This window comes from Alnus glutinosa, chromosome 3, assembly GCF_958979055.1.
Source record: "Alnus glutinosa chromosome 3, dhAlnGlut1.1, whole genome shotgun sequence".
NCBI classification, from domain to species: Eukaryota; Viridiplantae; Streptophyta; class Magnoliopsida; order Fagales; family Betulaceae; genus Alnus; species Alnus glutinosa.
Window position 1 is genome coordinate 11,353,211 of NC_084888.1, and position 14,627 is coordinate 11,367,837.

Consider the following 14,627-nt stretch of genomic DNA (forward strand, 5'->3'; position numbering starts at 1 on the left):
ACCCTTGGTTTTTCAATCTCCCTGAGGCACAAACTTATTATTTGTCTAATTCATATACTTTAAGTATTGGCATCAAATTGGCCATCTTCTTGTTCGACTCTTGCTTCGGGGGTTTCTCTTTGATTGCAGAGACAGTAGGTCAGGTGCCTTTGCAATTGTGGATTATGTGAAGAGGTACCACGGAGCCACGGAGCGTTCTATTTGGTGTGCTTCTGTTGTGGTCAGGCATCCTTCAACGAGGTTGAAATACAAAGAGAAGAAAAGAGGAGTTGGCCCAAAAAAAAAAAAAAAAAAGGATAAGCCAACCCGTCCAGTTCCTAGCTTCTCCAAAGAATATCTGGATTTCCACTAAAGTTCAGAAAAGACCCACATCAATGAGAGATCCAACAGGAGTCAAAATCGGCGGAAGGCGAGACCAAAACATGCACGGCCTCGAAGTCTTCGACGCGGCGCTGGACCCAGGGGTTTGAGTTCGACAAAACCCAAAACGTCTCCTCCTCGGGTCAGCCTTCGGATCGGGTCATTGTCTTGGAGATCCGGTCTCCCCAGCCACCCAGATGGTCGTCGAAAAGCATGGTTTTTTCGTTTCAGCCCGAGCTCCAACGTAACTCTGATCCCGATCAATCCACGGCTTCAGAAGAAATCAAGGGTTAAAAGAAACCATGGAGACCCAGAACCTCCGACGATTTCCGTGCATCAAAGAGAGAGGTACTGGGGCGTAAAAGCTCGGTCAGTGGCCAGTAGACCCGAACCAGAATTCTGAGGTGGATCCATCCACCGAGTCGCCCAGTGAGACGTCGGAGCCCCGAGCAGAGAGGCTGTCTTTTTCAAAACCTGGACCACCGAGGCGCCACCGACTCTCCACTACACTCAGAATCCACCGAGTCTAGAAGGTCTTCAGATCGGCCATGGCTAGAACTTCCAGGAGTGTTGGGCTCGGACCTGGGTCTTAGGCCCGAGCCAGACGTCGGAGAAACCCTTCGCCTATATGATGGGCAATATTGCAGCGCTCCCCGACACCACAACCCAAAGACCAGCAATTGTCTGAATAGAAGGAACTGGGAAGAATTATGATAGAACTGTTGTTGACGAGGTCAATTTAGATAATGATGTAGGAGAAAGGATATTTTAGGTCGAGCAGGCTTGGTTTGGAAAGCCCAAACAGGTCGGCCCAAAAAGAAAGAAAACAACTGATTGAATCTGTTGCCGACGGGATGATACCGAGAATCTGTAAATAAGAAAAGAAGATGGGGAGATCTTCAGGAAGAGTTAGGCATCGGGCTTGGGCATGCATTACGGTTGTAAAAATAAAGGCAATCATGTAGAGGTTTTAATTGGGCAGGAAGGCCTTAGAGACCGAGTTCCAAAAAAAAAAAAAAAAAAAAAAAAGAAAAAAAGATCCGAAGGGTGTGGAGGAAAAAGTATACCCCGGGGAGTTTGATTCCAAGGTGGTCACCCTCCAAAAAGTTAGATCCGAGGTGATTTATTGTGGTGAAAAGTTAGATCCGAGGTGATTTATTGAGGCGGAAAGTTAGATCCGAGGTGATTTATTGAGGCTGAAAGTTAAATCCGAGGTGATTTATTGAGGATAAAAGTTAGATCCGAGATGATTTATTGTGGTGAAAAGTTAGATCCGAGGTGATTTATTGTGGTGAAAAGTTAGATCCGAGGTGATTTATTGAGGCGGAAAGTTAGATCCGAGGTGATTTATTGAGGCTGAAAGTTAAATCCGATGTGATTTATTGAGGCTGAAAGTTAGATCCGAGGTGTTTTATTGAGGCTGAAAGTTAAATCCGAGGTGATTTATTGAGGATAAAAGTTAGATCCGAGATGATTTATTGTGGTGAAAAGTTAGATCCGAGGTGATTTATTGTGGTGAAAAGTTAGATCCGAGGTGATTTATTGAGGCGGAAAGTTAGATCCGAGGTGATTTATTGAGGCTGAAAGTTAAATCCGATGTGATTTATTGAGGCTGAAAGTTAGATCCGAGGTGATTTATTGAGGCTGAAAGTTAAATCCGAGGTGATTTATTGAGGATAAAAGTTAGATCCGAGATGATTTATTGTGGTGAAAAGTTAGATCCGAGGTGATTTATTGAGGCGGAAAGTTAGATCCGAGGTGATTTATTGAGGCTGAAAGTTAAATCCGATGTGATTTATTGAGGCTGAAAGTTAGATCCGAGGTGTTTTATTGAGGCTGAAAGTTAAATCCGAGGTGATTTATTGAGGCTGAAAGTTAGATCCGAGGTGTTTTATTGAGGCTGAAAGTTAAATCCGAGGTGATTTATTGAGGATAAAAGTTAGATCCGAGATGATTTATTGTGGTGGAAAGTTAGATCCGAGGTGTTTTATTGAGGCTGAAAGTTAAATCCGAGGTGATTTATTGAGGATAAAAGTTAGATCCGAGATGATTTATTGTGGTGAAAAGTTAGATCCGAGGTGATTTATTGAGGCGGAAAGTTAAATCCGAGGTGATATACCGAGAAGAAAGTATAATCCGAGAAGTTTGATCCGAGGGTATTCTACCGAGGCGAAAAGTATGTACCGAGATGACACATACCGAGAGTATTATTCCGAGGGTACTATCCCGAGGAGACTATGCCCGAGCTCCTAGTTCCAAATAGCACACTTTGAGGAACCCTCCAAATTTGCCATCCTCCGAAGTGCACAGTCACATGCCGAGGAATCAGTCCGAACCGAAGGTCCAGCTTGAGGAACTCTCCCAAAGAGCCCCATATCGAGTGGCGTGCAAGATAAGGAACTCCAAGTAAGACGGTTCATCTTCATCGAATTCACCAGATAAGTTCATACTCTTCTTTTACAAACATGATTTATGGATAAATGTTGGTTTTTACCAACCAGGAAAATATATATATGAATGCACTTGTACGATTTGCCGAAATATATATATTTTGATAAAATAGACTCATGTGTTGAGGTTTCACTCCTGTCGTGAGTGAAAGGATCACAAAATCATCCCGACGGATAAAAAGAATATATGGTGCTACTGTGCATTCTGCTATTTTTAGTATATGCAGTGCTTCGTTAACCCTTTTTGCAGAAAAGATACGGGGAGACAACCCCTACAACAAATTAAACAAGGAAAGTCTCTCGGTCAGTCCAACACCGAGAGCCAAGGAGACAACCTTGCAGAGAAAACAAGGAAAGTCTCTCGGTCTATCCAACACCGAGAGCAGGAAAAGTCTCTCGGTCATTCAACACCGAGAGCAGGAAAAGTCTCTCGGTCAGTCAACACCGAGAGCAGGAAAAGTCTCTCGGTCTATCCAACACCGAGAGCAGGAAAAGTCTCTCGGTCATTCAACACCGAGAGCAGGAAAAGTCTCTCGGTCATTCAACACCGAGAGCAGGAAAAGTCTCTCGGTCTATCCAACACCGAGAGCAGGAAAAGTCTCTCGGTCATTCAACACCGAGAGCAGGAAAAGTCTCTCGGTCATTCAACACCGAGAGCAGGAAAAGCCTCTCGGTCAGTCCAACACCGAGAGCAGGAAAAGGAAAAGCCTCTCGGTCAGTCCAACACCGAGAGCAGGAAAAGCCTCTCGGTCAGTCCAACACCGAGTGCAGAAAAAGCCTCTCGGTCAGTCCAACACCGAGAGCAGAAAAATAAAAAGTCTCTCGGTTAGTCCAACACCGAGAGCAAGAAAAACCTAACGGTTAGTCCAACAAAGGATACAACGGCAGGATCGCAGGTTTCCGGAAGGACAAGAACATCCAAGATAGAATTGGCCCGAGTCCTTTCCTCGAACAACCCGAAATGGTTATGGAAAGGACACCAAGACAAGAAAACCTCTCGGTTGGAGGTCTCCAGACGTTAAAAGATTGGAGCGTTCGGAGATAAAGAAATTAAAAGGGTACAAAGATTTCCGAAAAGAAAGGTAAAGCTCAGCGACCTGACTACCCACCTCGAACGACTTAACCTGCTGTCGCAGACTAAAGTTATGGGGGGGTAGCTCATTAAGACAAACAGGAAGGTAAAGGTTTAGAAAGACAGAGTTTCAGGAATGAAAAGCTTCAGGAAGGTATGAGGATAAAACCTCTTTATTAAAAAATCATCAATTCAAGTATTTACAGGTTGAAGCCCTGAGACTCACTCCGAACTCCGAGATCTCTTTTACACCATCGTCCAAGATACTAAGAGGACTTGACTATCCGCCTCGAACGACTTAGCCCGCGGTCGCGGACTAAAGTTATGGGGGGTAGCTCAACAAAGTTAAAGCTTCTACAAAGGCAAAATCACCGAAGCTACACCAAACTCTCAAATTAAGATCTCTCAGGAGCAACTCGAACAAAGATACGGGGAGACAACCCCTATAACAAACCATACGGGGATATCACCTCTACAAAAAATAACCAAGTAAGTTCATCGCTTCTAAAAGATTTTTTTCATATCCTCCTCGGTCATAACTTACACAAACCGATTGTTTGTTTAAGTTAAGGAGGATAACTCAAAGTAAGATTTTTCTCTCCTAGTCACGGAGTTCAAAACAAAAGATTTTTCCCTCTTTAGCTCAGAGGTTGAAACAAAAGATTTTTCTTACCCTCCTCGGAGTTAACTTACGCAAACCGATTGTTTGTTCAAGTTATTAGAGGATAAGTGAGAATTGATTTGTCATGGAAAGTTTTTCCATAACAAAGAATTCAAACATTACAAAGTTCGAAGATAAAGATGTTCACAGGTGAGACCAACCTAGATGGTATTCAGATTAGAAGTCTTCAGACAGAACCTTGATCTCAGGAAAGTCGTACGCAAAGTGTTATCTCAGAGTGGCATGTCACCACAATCTTGGTGAAATCAACTACATCAGTCCGATTCATCTCCTACCGAGAGTAGAAGATCATCTTCACAACTTTGGCCCGACCGACAATATTATGTGGAGGCATTTATGAAGAAGATATTTATGAGAAGTTGCTATTATTACTATGGCAGATCACAAGTTGGATCCACTCAACCCGATCCAAGGAGGAGATAAACATTTAGCAACTACTTCAGGGAAATCAGGATAGGACTTATGGTCCAATCAGATAAGAAGAAGGATCAGATCAGAAGTCTAAGAAGATATCAGATTAGAAGTCTAATAAAGGATCAGAGTCCAATTAGAACTCTGACATCAATTCTAGAGCTCGATTAGAACTCTGACAGCAATTTTAGATCGACAAGGAGCAGGAATTCTAATCCTTCCAGAGATTCGACGCATTATTTGTCATAATTACTTTGAAAGAGGCGGCAATTGTCAGATACAGATTATGGAAGATCCAGATTCAGAAATTGAGGTATTTAATTCTCTTATATTCTAAATTCAAATAAGAGAATTAGGGGGGTAACTGTTGGGGATAAAATTAACACCAAAGACATGTGGGCCTAAGGTAGTATCGGGGGCCGAGCCCATCAGGTCGGCCCAGCAAGATTAGACCCAATTTAGAAGACCATTCGTTATCTCCAAAAAGACGTATATCTCGAGTATATCAAGATAGACTTCTATCCCATCCAATATGGGATAAGGTACCTAATAGAATGACATTAGCTAAAGAGAGTGTCATATCCAGTTTGGACTCTACTACCCAATTTGAATTCTATGAAGATAAGACTTAAGACCATGTGATCTAGGACTCAGACTCCTAATCAGAAAGATAAGATTCAAGACTATGTGATCTAGGACTCAGACTCCTAATCAGATTATGCTCCAAGTATTTTAGCAGTTTTATAACTGTGAGCCTATAAATAAGACTACTACACCAGGTATTAAAAAACAGATTCTCTGAACTATTGAGATTACTGATATTCTCCAGAAAATAAGTTTGAACTGACTTAGGCATCGGAGTGGGGGTCCGGTCGGCACCCCCGACGAGCCGTTTGTTATTTTGCAGATCCCGAGGAGAGCGAACATCGAGGAAGGCAACGAATCACAAGGCAACACGTCACCGTACCGGAAACTGAAGGCAACGAATCACAAGGCAACACGTCACCGTACCGGAAACTGTACCAACAGTACTGGTTGTGAAGTAAGTTGTGCTGAGTCAGCTTAACGGTTCAAAAGTTCGGCTCATATTGATGGCAGCTGTTATACTTTAGTAGATCTCATCCTTCTCTGGTTCAAAAAAAAAAAAAAAAAAAAAAAAAAAAAAAAAAATTCTCATCCTTCTGGTCATGGTTTACATCTCTAAAGATGCGTTTGGCATGCACAATAACTATTACATTAAAAAAAATTAATAAATTTTATTAAGAATAAAAGGTGAAATGAAATAATTTTAAAATAATCATTCTTATTATCTATGAGAAAATAACTATTCTTTAATTTTAAGATGATATGTATAAGAACACAACTAAGGTAAATAAATAAGACAATTACACAAAAAAAATATTAAGATTTAGGTGGTTCTCTTAATGTTAATTATGCCAACTGATGAAAGTGATTACTATCAAATATAGAGTACAAAATGTAGTAGAGATAAAATTATTGAAAACCCAAAGTCCTCGTATACTCAAATTTTACTATCACACAATAGAAATTATTTTTAAAAGAAGAATAAAAAAATTAAAAATTAAAAAGAAAAAAAAAAAGGTGCAAAAATACAAGCTTCTCCTTTGCTAATTTCAATTGTATTGTGTTTAGTTGTTAAATGAAAAGTTATACGTCAGATTGCAGAAGCAAACTTGTCGTGGGTACGTAGTAGAAAACCTGCAAAGAAACCACCAATATTCTCAACTAAAAAACCAATGAATCTGCATTTGTCGCGACTCGTGGCTAACTCACGACCAAATACAATAGATGCTATCAGGGGTGAAAATCGGATGTGAAAGCGGATATTAGTAATATTTGTATTCAGATTTACATAATGTGGTTATCATTTTTAAGTATCTGTATCCGCATCATGCGATTACTAACCGCATCTGCCTTATTATTGCGGTTATTATCTGGTATCCGCATATAAGGTAATGTCCGTTTAGATTATTATTTACATCTATATGCAAGATTAAAAAATGTTGTTATTACTATATGCAAGCTTAAATAAATTAAGATTTTATTTGTTACATAAGTCATGATTATTAGTCATAGAGAGTCATTATGTCATAGAGTAATCGAAATTTATATTAATTGAAATGACTTATTTTGTCATTGCAAATGTGAGGACAAAATCTTACCGCAGCTCCGCCACAACATTTTTCGGTAACTAAAGGGTTTTTGTGATTTTTTTTTTTTATCAATGCGACTCCTTTCATGGCTAAATTTTTTTTTTTTTTTTTTTATTTTTTTTTTTTTCATTTAGTGGCCGGATAGGCAATTGCACTAAATCTCAATTTTACCTTTAAGAACATTCTTAATAGCCTCATCAAATTTTACTAGTTAAAATAAGTAAAAATAAAGTAATTGTAAAATAGTAACGTTGTATATATCATTACTCAAAATTAAAGTTGTATTTACCATTCAAATTTTAAATTCACATCTATGAACTTTAACGCGGTGGATCTTATCTCTTTAGAACGTGTTCTAAAATCTAAACACCTAGGCCTAGAACAAAAAGGTTAATTCTTGATAGAGAAACGCGCAACTGGACAATTGTCCATTTCTTAGAACAAACCATGAAGTAGTAATAGCGCTGGGCCTTGTGATAATGATCCAATAAACGATAAGATCAACTCAAAACCCCATAAAAAGCCAATCCCTGGGCCCTGTGTGATTACGATCCAAACCTATTTTGTTGACCATCAATTTATTGACTTAAAAGTGGTGGAATATGCCATTAGTGATGGAGATTTTTAATGAAGATGAGGCTGAGAACATATGCAATATGAGCATTAGTTCAAATGGGGAAAATGATCAATTAATTTGGATTGGTACATCAACTGATGAATTTTCTATGAAAAGTACGCATATCACATTGTTATGACCTAGTCATATTAGGTATGTATTTTTATAAGATCGGTATTTCTATTAGAGTTGTTTCATTGATGACTCAGTCTTAATTTTCTTTAGAGACGTTGTAATAGCTCATCTATTTAATTGTTGTTATGTTATGAATAAAGCAGAGAATGATTAATTAAAATCAGCGGTTATGTTGTGAGATCCAAATCCCTCTAAGAACCTTAACTATCCTGTTGCGAACTTAGGTTCGTAACAATTTGGTATCATGGCTAGCAATGGCTTCACCACTCTCCAATTTTGAAGAAAGACTTGAATGTTATAAGGCAAAATTGGATTCGAAGATACGTGAAATTCGAGAGTTTTGGCTACCATGAACTCCAAATTGGGTCAACTAATTGCTCCTCCATCTCCACGCCATAACATGATCGCTCCATCACCACCAGAAACCTAACCAGCCAACAATACCTCTATTGTCGCCAATTTAGTTAGTTTGACATGTGTCCTATTTAAGCCAATCTGACACTAACAAAATCTGTTAAGTTAGTGGAATGAATTTAACTTTAGAGAGTAAATTGTTTATTTAGCATAACTCATAGACTTTTAAGTTTATTTTGATACCAAAATGAATAATTGTAAATCAGGCAAATTACATTGACTGATCTTGCATTTTGTATGTACGATCAGTAAACATTGTAGGTACGTAGCTGATCAATAAACATCATTGGAACATATGAGTTATACAATTTGATGAGCTGTCAGTTGGCAAGAGAATCCTTCTATATAGTAACGAGAACAATTGACTTGGTCAGGAAAAAAAAAAAAAAAAAAAGAACAAAAAAAATATTTTGATTGCGTTGCTAAAATTGTTCTGTTTACTAACAGTACTATACTTTTGCAGTATAAATTAAGCATAGCATGGGGGAAAACATGTTCGAATAAAGAAGATGAAGCTTAGATCGATGACGATGGGGTTCAAACATTTCATCTTTGCATTGCTCGCTGGTTTGGCTCTTCTACTTGTGGTTCATGCCCAGGACCAATCAGGTATGAATGTGATCAGTTTGGTTTTGGTTTTGGTTTTGCCAATATATAGCTAAGGGATTATTCTGTCTTATCAGTCCCTGCAGGCTTCATAAGCATAGCTTGTGGGTTACCAGTGAATTCTAGCGTCACCGACGAGGACTCAGGGATAAATTACATTTCAGATACGACCTTCATAGACACAGGTACAAGTAAGAGCATATCACCTGAATTCAGAGCTACCAGTCAACGTCAGGTATGGAATCTCAGAAGCTTTCCTCAAGGAAACCGCAACTGTTACAGAATAAACGTCACAGGAGGCAATAAATATTTGATCGGAGCATCCTTCTTTCATGGGAATTATGATGGAAAAGATAATTTACTAGAATTCGATCTGTATCTTGGAGCAGATATCTGGGAGACAATTAGAGTGGATGATTCATCGGTAAGTGTCAACCCGGAGCTCATACATATCCCGTCTCTAAATTATATACACATCTGCCTCGTAAACACGGGCCTCGGGACACCATTTATATCAACAATAGAGTTAAGGCCATTGATAAATGCCTCCTACGTCACAAGATCTGAATCATTGGCACTCTATAGGCGCATAGATTTTGGATCAAACGAAGGATGCAGGTGAGTCATTTTATATGATATATATGATCAAGTCATCTGCATTACTAAAAGCAATAAATCATTTTCAGTACTTGTTAATTGTGATGTATATTATTTAGGTATCCGGACGATGTTCATGATCGCTATTGGGAGCCCTATACGAACTCTTGGTGGACAAATTTAATAGGCACCAATCTTACCTCTGAGTCCCGAAGTCGCATTGATTACCAAGTACCATCTGTTGTCATGAGAACTGCCGTCACACCTTTAAATGGTAGCGCTTCCTTGGAGGCGTTCCAATGGGACTCAAGTGATGCGAGTACCGGATATTATATCTACATGCACTTTTCTGAAGTTGTAAAGCTCGAAGCCAACCAGTCCAGATCATTCAACGTTACCCTCAACGGGGAGTACTGGTATGGACCCCTTGTTCCCGATTACTTATCTACAACCACTGCGTATAGCCAATTGCGCGAAAGTGGATCAGTCAATTATCAATTTTCACTCGTCAAAACTGAAAAATCAACACTTCCACCCATCCTCAATGCATTTGAAATATACTCAGTGAAATATTTCTTGAAATCAGAGACAGACCAAAAAGATGGTACGTACGTTGTTCCAATTGAAATATCTATGCTTTTCACTATATGTCCAAGTTCGCGTATATTTGACTGACCGGGGTGCATGTTATGAAATTTCAGGTGATGCCATCGCAAAAATCAAGTCGACGTATGGAATAAAGAGAATTTGGCAAGGAGATCCGTGTGCCCCTGAAGGATACTCGTGGGATGGTCTAAATTGTAGCTTTGAAGCTAATACTCCACCTAGAATCACATCCTTGTAATTAAGTCTATCCCTTCGTATAACTTTTTTGACTTTCCAACTTATCTCGACTAGCTCTTAATTTAAGTTATTGTTAAACTTCAATTACTCAGGAACTTGTCCTCAAGTGGACTAATTGGACAGATATCTGACGACATATCAAACCTCGTAATGTTGCAATATTTGTAAGTATCCACAATTTACTTGATCGATTACATCATTTACAAACATGATGATGATTGCCAAAGATAGTAGTACACATTTTCTATCCTCAATTAATATTAAATATAAGTTATTCGCTCATTTCAGGATCTATCTAACAATAACTCGACTGGATCAGTGCCTGATTTCCTGTCTCAATTACAATACTTGAGGGTCTTGTAAGTTAATTTTATCTTAAGAGTATTGATGCTACAAATTTCGTGGTTAAAGAAATGGAAAGAAAAAAAAAATCATATCTATTCTACCTTTGCATGCAGAAACTTAGAACGAAACCAGTTATCCGGTACAGTTCCAGCTCAACTAATTGCAAGATCAGACAATGGTTCATTATCACTAAGGTATGATTTTTGTCACTGACCATGAACATACCGTTTACTCTTATAATTTTGGCGAAACTACTATTAGGGTTGCAACTTCCTCTTCCACCCCCAAAATCATAAAAAATATCATGAGATAAAAATTCAGAAAAAGTGAAAAAATAAAAATAAGCAAATACATCAGAAAAAAAGAAAAAAAAATTCTGAACTTTTTGTTTTTTACTTTTTCATTAGCTTCTAAATTTATTACTATTATTTTGCCAGTTTTCGATTTTTCATCGTTTTTTGCTTTTTTTTTTTTTTTTTTGGGCAAAAAAACCTAAAGCATGGGTTACAACTACTAATGAGACATCAAAAAATTATTTTGACTTTTAATTGCATGCCTTTTTCTAACGCCATCAACACTACAATTTTCTAGTGTGATTGACAATCCAAACCTATGTGGATCTGGTTCGTGCAAAAAGAACAACATTGTTGTTCCAATAGTAGCATCAATTGGTGGATTGTTGATCCTCTTATTGATTGTTGCCGCTATCTTGTTGCATCGACTTAGAATGAGAAAACAACAAGATAAGACTACAGGTAAAAATTTTAATTATGATACTCATGATATTGACGTTAATTAACTAGGAAAAAATTCTCCTTAGATAATTTGGAGCACGTTCATGATGATCTTTACAGTTGCGATGGTATCATTGGAGTCAATACAACGACAATTTACGTATTTTGAACTCCTAAAAATTACCAACAACTTTCAGACGATTCTTGGCAAGGGTGGATTTGGAACTGTTTACCATGGAAACATTGATGATACCAAGTAGCAGTGAAGATGCTTTCTCCATCATCAGTTCAAGGGTTTCAGCAATTTCAATCAGAGGTTCGTAATTATGATGACATCGCAATTTCAACCGTGTATTTGCGATGACACATTCGCGGCAAACTAAGTGTCGTAGTTACTATCAAAAATTTTAGATTATCAATGATGACAACTATAAAATGTTGTCGGGGATAACTTGTTACTAACGACAACAAAAAAATGTTGTCGAGGATAAGAAGCTTTCAGCGATGATATTTCAGTCATCGCTACTAAAGTGGTCACTTACTAAAGACCAAAATTCTTATAGTGTAACTCATAAAATTTTTTTAAGCTCATTTATATATATATGGTCTGACGTGTATATTAAAATTAAGGTGATATTTTGTAATTACAGGTTAAACTTCTTATGAGAGTTCATCATAGAAACTTAACTACTCTTGTTGGGTATTGCTACGAAGGAACTAACATGGGCCTCATTTATGAGTACATGGCCAACGGAGACTTAGCAGAACATCTTTCAGGTTTGGGCATGATTGAAATATTAAGCAAAGATTACTTCAGATTTCTGCTTATTAAATCTTATCCTCCTCAGAGACTAAATTTTTTATAATTTTAGAAGTAGAAAAATTTCCTTATATTGATAACTAGTATTACATGATCAAGTGTGTTAATTAATTTGAATAAAAAAAAAAAATCAAGGTTTAAGCATTTTATTAACGGATGTAGGTGAGAAGACAAAAATCTTGAGTTGGGAAGAAAGACTCCAAATAGCGATAGATGCAGCACAAGGTTAGCAATGAGTTGATTTGCATAATTACATTTTTTTTTTTTTAATCCTTTCCACAAATGATGTGGCCGGTTATGAATTTGTAGGATTGGAGTATATGCACCATGGTTGCAAGCCGCCTATAATTCACAGGGATGTGAAGTGCACAAACATCTTGTTAAATGAAAATTTTCTTGCCAAGCTAGCTGATTTTGGGTTGTCCAAAATTTTCCCCACCGATGGCGGCACTCACGTGTCGACCCGTGTTGTTGGAACCCCTGGGTACCTGGACCCCGAGTGAGTATTTCTATTATTATTTTGCTTGCTTACGATCATTTTCAACATTCATTTTCTTTGCCAATAAAGATGAAATGTACTAGATATTTGAAATCAATGGAGTAACAAACTTCGTCATCAACTACTTTGCGACATATATGAAAGGATAATATGCCTTGACTTGCAGGTACTACATATCAAATTGGTTAACTGAGAAAAGTGATGTTTATAGCTTTGGAGTTGTTCTTTTGGAGATAATCACAAATCGGCCAGCAATAGAAAAATCCCAAGAAAGGACTCACGTAAGTCAATGGGTGAGTTTCATGCTTGAGAAAGGGGATATAAAAAGTATTGTGGATCCAAGGTTGCGTGGAAATTTCAACATCAACTCTGCTTGGAAAGCTGTTGAAATAGCAATGGCTTGTGTATCTCCAACTTCTGCTAAAAGGCCAACCATGAATCAGGTAGTGGCTGAACTAAAGGAGTGTTTGCCAACTGAATTAGCTCATATGAAAGAGGGCCAATCAACATATCCAATTGAAATGGTCAACATGAATCTAATTACTGAACTCAGTCCTTTAGCACGGTAAAACATTATCAATTTTTTTTGAAATTGGCGTGTCGGATCTTGAACCTTTTTAACTTTCTGTAATTTTTTGTCAGTGCATACTATACTTCAAATGAACCATCCATGCTGGTTCTATTAGACTATTTGTTTTGTAATATGTACTAAATTTACCGTCATGTTTAATTGATGTATCTTTTCTCAAAATAATAATAATTGTTGGCTGGAAGTGTCCAGCAATACAGGGCAGTGATTTATGCAGAGAAAATACAAGGAAATAAGGGGATAAAACAGAGCACAAAAACAAGGACAAAAGGAAGAAATATTCTGCACTCTTTCACTTTTTGTTCTTCTTCGATTCTTCTAAATTCATTACATTCCAGTAGATTCTCCTCTACATATAACAATAGTAACCTTTTCATACAAGACTCTAGAACCTCTACGTGGACACACAACATCCACTCAATTTCACCTACCACAAACTAAGGTTTAACAAAATACAACCAAAGGTAAACTAACTAGACACAACACAGTACTTGGAATTCTATTCGGTGCTCAGTACTTGGTACTCAATACTGGGTCTTCGACACTTGATGCTCTACACTCGATGCTCGACGCTTGGTGCTCGGCACTCGGCAACATTCTCCCCCTTAATGTGTTATTCTTCAACTCCTAATGCTTCTCTGAGTTGCTGGAATTTTTCTTTTGGCAAAGCTTTGGTGAAAATGTCAGCTACTTGTTTCCGACCTGCATAATTTCAGCTCTATTTCACCTTCTTCAATTGCTTCTCTAATGAAGTGATGCTTGATTGCAATGTGTCTGGCCCAGCTGTGATAAACTGGAGTCTTTGCTATCGCAATGGCTGATTTGTTGTCACAATGCAAGCATACAGCTTCTTCTTTTTTCTCACCAATATCTTCAAGAATTCTTTTCAACCAAATAGCTTGAGATGTTGCTATTCCTACTGAAATATATTCTGCTTCTCCTGAAGATTGAGCAACTGATTGTTGCTTCTTTAAGGACCAAGAAAACACACCTGATCCAAGTCAAAAAACATAACCAGAGGTGCTTCTCATATTATCAACACAACCACCCCAATCACTATCACAAAAGCCAATCAATTTCACATTGGATTTTCTGCAATATCTAATTCCATAACTTGTGGTGCCTTGAATGTAACTAAGCACTCTTTTGCTGCTGCAAAGTGAAAATGACTTGGAGAATGCATGAACTTTGATAGCAAACTTGTTGCAAACATGATATCAAATCTTGTTGCTATGAGATATAGCAAGTTTCCAACCAAACTTCTATATAGAGTAGCATCC

At 38.0% G+C, this 14,627-nt stretch overlaps 1 pseudogene; it reads left to right on the forward strand.

The window, feature by feature from the left end:
- The first annotated feature begins 8,804 nt into the window (after positions 1-8,804).
- Positions 8,805-13,489, forward strand: LOC133863636 (probable LRR receptor-like serine/threonine-protein kinase At1g05700; annotated as a pseudogene).
- The last annotated feature ends 1,138 nt before the right edge of the window (positions 13,490-14,627 follow it).